The sequence below is a fragment of the Myodes glareolus genome, chromosome 13 (assembly GCF_982192425.1).
Source record: "Myodes glareolus chromosome 13, mMyoGla1.1, whole genome shotgun sequence".
NCBI lineage: Eukaryota > Metazoa > Chordata > Mammalia > Rodentia > Cricetidae > Myodes > Myodes glareolus.
The window spans coordinates 32,976,929-32,984,350 of NC_142038.1; the positions used below are offsets into that span (position 1 = coordinate 32,976,929).

Sequence of the window (7,422 nt, forward strand, 5' to 3'; positions counted from 1 at the left end):
AATATGAAGGTCCATGGAGAAGGCTTGGTGAAGAAAAAGACTGGGTTCTGGGTTATACTGCCACAAGCCAAGGTAGGAACACCACACACCTCCACTAGCCAGAATATTAAAGCTAGCTCCCCCACCCCTACCCCTACATCCTTGAAATGAGCCTGGCCATCTTGACACTTTGAGTTTGGATTTTTGGCCACCCCCAGAACTATGACAGACTCATGGGTACTTTGTGGATGGAACGCATAGGAAGAAACTTGTCCAAAAGAGGCTCAAGTCTCTGCTTCCTCTCCCAAGAGGAAGCATGGCTCCACTCTTCTGGGAGTCATGATATCACGTGTCCCTATGAAAAGCAGAAGAAATGGTTTCCCCTGGCCTTCATTGAGGAGTTTTGTGATGAATAAATTCAGGAGAATGGGATTCTGCCATGGAAGCAACATCAAATAAATATTTCTTCCCCTCCTTTCCCTCAATTTATGGGAGAGAGAATCATGATGATGGTTATAGCTATGTCCATAGAGACAGGGTCTTAGGTAGTCGAGCCTGGCCTCAGACTATGCACTCAGGGATGATCATGAACATTTGTCCTTCCGCCTTTACCTTCTGAGTGCTGGCATGTGGCACCATTCCCAGATCACGTAGTGCTAGTCAGAGAAGCCAGGGCTGCATGCATGCTAAGCAAGCACCCTACCAACTTCACTACACCCCCAAGCGTCGTTACTTCAATAACAAGAAGGACCTGTTGCACATGCCAACTCTAAAGAATGGGGTTGTATTTGGGGATTGGTTCATCTAGAATTTATGGGACTGTTGTCCTGTAAATGTAATTTTCAGAAGTACAGATGTTGGCAATGTGAAGCCAAAGCCCTGTAGTTCTTTGTACCCCGAGCTTCATGTGTCAAACAGAGAGTACTTCTGATGTCTTTTTCTTGGCACAGTGTCGCTTTCCAGTCAAAGTGGGGATGGATTACTTGGGAGGTTAAAAGAAAAAGAAGAAGAAGAAGGAGAAGAAGAAGAAGAAGAGGAAGAAGAAGAAGAAGAAGAAGAAGAAGAAGAAGAAGAAGAAGAAGAAGAAGAAGAATTCAGCCCTGAAACAAGACTGTGAGCAACTGTCAGCAACCCAACATATTTCAAAGATCTATGACGTTGTCAGCTATAATCGAGGTTATAACTCCACACATGGGGACCACAAAGACCACCCAAATATGACAGGGAGATCAAACTAGGGAAATAGTGAAGGAAGCAGCCATTTATTCGGTGATCTTGTGTTTACTACAGGTCTGGGGATGGAAGGCAGCTGGACTTTATCGTTGCCCTACCAAGGGGAGCCATGGAGAGATTGATGCCAAAAACCCACAAAGCCAGAAGCTGTGAAGGCCACCAGCTGCTCGCCAAGGTCACCATGTAACAGGACTGCAAAAGTCTTAGCAAGTTACCAGGAGGGCAGATGAAGGGTTAAGTTGACTGTGGTTCTTGTATATCCTTGAATGGCCTTAAGGAAAAACTTTGGATACACCAACTGTAATAAGGAGATATAAAATAATAACAATAATCTCCATTACAGCTTTTTGTAAAAGTTAATTGATGACATACAAAAGAACCGTGAGACACAGGACAGAGGAAGAGACTGAGTCCTTCCTTTGAGCTCCTATAATATTGATGACCCAAAGTAGAGAAGAAAGCACACTAAGCCACTGGGAACTTTGTCTCATTCCAGATGCATCAAGATTCAAGCAGTTCTTCTCATTTCCATAGAAATGGAACATTGGCAATATCTCTTACAGACACCTGAATATTCAAAATGAGTGACCATATGAAGCTTCCTCTCTTTTGGTCTTATGTAGTAGAAGAGAGAGTGGGCTTGCTTAGTCCCCGAAATAACCACATGGAAATTGTATTAATTAAATTACTGCATATCTCATTATATCTATCTTCTTCTTGGCCAACTCTCAGATCTTGATCTAACCCATTTCTATTAATCTGTGTTTACCATGAAGTCGTGGCTTACTGGGAAAGATTCAGCATGTCTGAATGTCTGACTCTGGCGACTCCATGGCAGCTCTCTCTGCCTGCTTTCTTTCTCCCAGCATTCAGTTCTCTTTTCCCCGCCTATCTAAGTTCTGCCCTATCAAAAGGCCAAGGCGGTTTCTTTATTTAACCAATGAAAGCAACACATAGTCAGAAGGACCTCCTACACCAGTCTTGAGTGATATAGTTCTAGAGTATGAATAAAGGCTGGGGTACATATGTTATACACACACTTCAGCACTTCTGAATGCCAGTTTGCTATAGACCAAGAGAAGAGAGGAGAAATGATTTTTCAAAATGGCAAATGAGTAGGTAGTAAGTCATCTGAGGGTCATAAAGCTAAAAGAATAGAATAAAGAAAGACAAGGTAAATGGTCAAGAAACTAATAAAAGATACCTAAAGTTGAGGGATGAATTAAGCTCTTGAATGAGAGGTTTAGACTTAAAGAAGATGGATTATCTCGGTGGGTTTCAGTTTCAAGTAACAGAGAAGTCAGCTCCAAATTGCTCAAGCAGTAGATTTATTGGCTCATATATTAGGAAGCTGAGACAGAGTGAGGGCGACAGCATTGTTGGATGCCAGGCTCAATACATTGACATGAGTCTCAGTTCTTTCACTCCTGGGTCAGTGTTAGCTCAGGACAAAGGTTTATTTCACTGCAGTCACAGGAGAGTCAAAGTGATACTCATCACCATGGTGCTTTTTGTCCATATTTGATGGGTGGGAGAGTCTGCCAGACGTGTAGGAATCAGCCTCCCTTGAAGTATTCAGGTTGTGGTAGATCTCTCGTATCTGAAAGGAACCAGAATCTATTAAGAAGTATGAACAGGCCCAGAATAAGCTATTGATCTTTTTACAACCCAGAGTATTAAAATGGAAAACTTGACAGATTTCAGAGTGTTCAACTCCTGCTTTCTTAAAGGTGGAGCAACGGTACACACTGAGCAACTGAATATGGAAATCGGATCTAGATCATTTCCTTAAATTTAAGGTTATACGTTTATTTTGTTGTTGTGGAACTTGTCTTAGCTACACCTCACAGTGCAGGCACAGACCCTGCATGACCTCCAGAAACCTACTGTAAACTGAAAATCCCACACATGGAAAACATGTTAATGACACATCTACTATCATGGCTCAACCCAACTTACGTCCTTGCCCCTAGAGCCATATATTACCCTACAACTGTGCCAAATCATCTAACACATACCTTCTTTTAAAATATTGGAGGATCTGCAGAATTTGCTGATGACGGAATACTGCAGTGTATGATATTTAGCCAGTTCGTCCTCCTATTGACCGAATAGCTGACCAGGAGCTGAGATGTGCTGCAAATGTTCAACGACCGCAATGCTTAAGCATCCCAAGGGTATTGCAGAGGACATCCTAGCCTGCGCAAGAAGGAAAATTCAAAGTTAGAAGTATAGAGTCTAGGATGCAGTCTGGTAGGAGAAAAGGAGCCTAGTATATGCAAGGGCTCAGACTTGGTCTCCAGCATTGAAAGAACGAAAAAGGGGACCGAGGGTCTACTGAATGGCTCCTGATTTGGCACCCCTGTAAAGTCAAAGCCTGGGGAGTCAGACCTTGTTATATCAAACACCATCTGCAAAGCAAAGCCTCCCCTCACACTCCCAAGCACAGGAAGGGGTTTCTAACCCTGAAGTGGTACTCAGAGCGCCAGTCCATGCGGCATGAAGTATATCCACTGCAGGGGGGCATCCTGACCCTTCTACCGCATTTTCATGATCTGCCAGGGCAATAGAATCACCTTGATAACTTGTTAAAAACACACAAAACACCACAGAAACTATGAGGCAAACATTGGCATCTATGTAGTTTTCAGTTGTAGAGCAGAATTTGGAAACTAGATAATCCAAGGCAGAGAGGGGAGGAAGCAGTCGTTCACTACAAATTTGTCTAGCTTGTTTCTTAAAAAACCATGTGTATTCACTATTCTCAACTCTTCCTTCTTTCTTTTTTCATTTTTTAACTACAGTCTTTCTTTTTATCTGTGTATGTGGATGCGCACGCAAGAGAGCTGTCTCACACATGGACACCCCATGATGCATGTGTGGAGGTCAGAGGATAACTGGGGAGAAGGCCAGTTGTCTCCTCTCACTCTGTGTCTCCCGGGTATCAAGCAGAGGTCCTGGGGTCCGGCAGCAAGCACCTTTCCGCTGAGCATCTCCCAGCCATCCCTTTAATGGACCCCATGTGTCTGGAGCACAGCCAGGCCAAGAACTACTAATCTATAGTTTTCAAGCTTCAACTGGACACTCCCAAGGCCAACAGTATTTAGACCAGTGTGGCTCTCAACCTATAGGTCATGACCCCTTTGGGAGGTCAACTGACCTTTTCATAGGTGTCACATTATCAGATGTCCTGAACATCAGATATTTGCATTGCAATTCATAACAGTAGCAAAATTACAGTTACAGAGTAGCAATGATAAAGATTTTATGGTTGGGGTCACCACAGTGTGAGGAACTGTATTAAAGAGTCACAGCGTTAGGAAAATGGAGAGCCACTGGTTTAGGTTCATTAAAAGTTGTGTGAAAGTCAGCAAGCTGTCCCCTGAATGAAAGCCCTGGGCCCAAACACCAGCTCCAACACCTGACTGAGACTCTGCAACTCCTCTTTCTGGTTTCTGTATTGACCATGGTCTCGGGTACACTGTATTTACCAAAACAAAAGGGTGTGCATGAGTGGAGTTTCCTTAGATTGGATTTTGTTTACGTTTTTTTGGTACTGGGACTTGAACTCAAGGCCTCATACAGCTCAGCAGACATCCTTTCAGTGAGATACTCCCAGGGCCTCTACCAGTGTCTTGTTGATAAAAGGGTGAAGACGTCCACAGAAAATGCTCAGCTTCATTAGGAGCCAGAAGACAGCAAAAGACTTTGGAACTGGAGGCAGCTGCAGTCTGCTTGCCGTCCTCTGGTCCAGAGGTCTCAAGGACAGAGACCAGAGGGGGCCTGTGCTGTGTACCTTAATGCTTCAGTGAGGGTCTGGGGATAGACACTTCCAAAGACCTCTTTGAAGTTGTCAGAGGCCTCATTTCTCCTTGGCTTTAGAACTCTAAGAAACAGCAAGTTAAAGATCTCACAGAGTCGATGGGGAGAGATGAAAGTGTCTGCCGCTTGAACAGTAGACGCTGTTTTCAGGAGGGAATAGCCCAGCCTCTGTCTCTCTGAGCTGGCTGCGGTCTGAAAGAACCACAAAGGAAATTCAGGCCAGCCTAAATGACTGTTAAGTCATTGCACAAGAGTGAGCAGGGGCGTGCATCCGCATAGCAGCCTTGCTGTGCTTCTTGGAGGATGCCTTTTCACCTGCACAGCACTCACCTGACAAGTCCATGTGTCATATGCATAGGGAAAGGTCCCCCTGCGGGCCCTGAGCAACTGTGATGGTACGGTAGATACTATTATGCGGTCCTTGCTTTTGACCACAGTTCCTGGTATATTTTCCCTTAGTAAGGCAAGCCATTCTGGCTAAATCTTCTCTTCTCCGGGGCAGGGTATCAACACTTAAATCTTATCTCATCTTTCTACCTTTGGGTTCCCGCCTGGCTGCCAAGAAGATGGCCACAAATATTCAATGATAAGACCTTTTATCTCAGAAGCGGGTCTTGGCCCATGCCCACAAGGAAGGAACACCACACAGAAGGCCTGCAGGAATCTGGCCAGGCAGGCCCTTCTGAGCTGTCCATTTAGGTCTGTTTGCACCAGACCATAACCATCTTGTCCAACTTCATTTCAGCCTGGTCATTTGTGCTTCAATCACAGCCAAATCAAAGAGCTGAAGAACCTGTGAGGAGCTGAACTCTAGAATCAGCTTTGGTAGCGTGGGGTAGTCCTAAGGGAGAAAGACTATCTGCAACCCTGCATCCTGTCTTTCTCTTTCTAAGAACGTTCTGTGCTCTGTATAGTAAACCAGTAAATGTCTTTTGCTCCATGCTTTGAACTACTCTTTGAGGGAATGATGGGAACTCTCACGTCTGGCCAGTCAGATGTCCAGATAAAAACAACAGTGGTTGGTATCTCAAGGTAGGGGGGCAGTTTGGCAGATGGGGATCTGAGCCTGTCTCCGGGTACACTGTGCCAGAACTTAATTGCATTAGAGGACGCCCAGCAGGGGTCTGCAGGCCCAGAACAAACTCTTTGTGTAATGGTGGCAAGAAACCCTGCCACTCTAGGATATCACAGACCTGGTTTGTGAGCTGCATGATCAGGGACACAGAGACACAAGGTAACTTAAACCGCTCAGTAGCAAATCACACCATGACAATTTCCTAGCAACACCTGTAGGGGGAGGATAGGGAGTATCCTTTTTTTTTTTCCTTGGTTTCCTGGCAACTACTGATTTTCTCTAAAATATGAGCAGCAGTTTGCCCAGGCCCAGGCTTCCCAACATGCCTTGCATGGGGTCTGCGTCGCCTCCTCCTGTCTCCAAACTACTTAGGCAGAACTTGTAGTCTCAATCTATCTGGTTATCAGAAAGTGTTCCGATGTTGTAGGAGCCTCAGCAAACAGGTTATTCCGTCACAGATCCCAGTGCAAGGCTTCTCAAGATGCTGGCCAGTTGCTGAGGAAACAGACCCGGTATCTACTTATTGGCACTTTCCGGTTGAGTAACACATTTAATCCCCTTTTCTGAAATCTACAACCTTTTGCATTATTTCAGGATGCAAAATCATTAGTATTCTTAATTTAAAGAGGAAACCTTTGGACAACAGTCTGTGGCTATAAATCAATAATAAAGATTTACCCTGAATTATGATGTTTTTACCTGACTCTGAAATTGGACCTCTCCCCCATCTTTTGTCTTTGGGCTTTTAAATTTGACTTAACGTTTGACTCTGTCAGGTTCCTGTGGTGAATTGATAGACATTAGAAGAGACGGGGCCCATCGACTCAGAAAACCTATGCCATTAGTTAAGTCTTCTGTCTGTTTCTTCAAGTGGCCTGACACCCACTTAGTCACCTTGGCTTGGCACTTACCTGGGACACTAACACGGAAGAGAGCGGAACTCAGAATGGAGATAGGAAGGTAAATAGGAATTTTCTGGTTTAAAAAAAAAAAAGCAGAGGTGAAAAAAATCAATATTTCCATTAGCATTTAAAAGTAGACTTTTCAAAGAACCTTTATTTGTTTAGCTGACAGGAATGTACCAAGAAAACCAGTTCCTTTAAGGACCACAAAATCCACGGCCGCCAGGATGGTAACACTCATCTTTCTCTTGGAGTGTGGCTTAGAAATCTCATCAATAGAATTCAAAGCTGAAAACAAACAAGCAAACAAATAAAAACTCACCTGGCAGAAATATACTCACATAAAGGGTACATTTTCTAAGAAAGAAAACATGTTAATAGCCCAGTGATAAATGTTAAAATTACTGGTAA

At 44.1% G+C, this 7,422-nt stretch overlaps 1 long non-coding RNA gene across 1 annotated transcript; it reads right to left on the reverse strand.

Moving 5' to 3' along the window:
• Positions 1 to 2,523: 2,523 nt before the first annotated feature.
• LOC125390589 (uncharacterized) lies at positions 2,524 to 7,107 on the reverse strand. Its single transcript, XR_015005354.2, has 2 exons — positions 3,231 to 7,107; positions 2,524 to 2,812 (listed from the first exon to the last, which is right to left on the reverse strand). It is a non-coding gene; the product is annotated as an uncharacterized LOC125390589 (long non-coding RNA).
• Between the last annotated feature and the right edge of the window lie 315 nt (positions 7,108 to 7,422).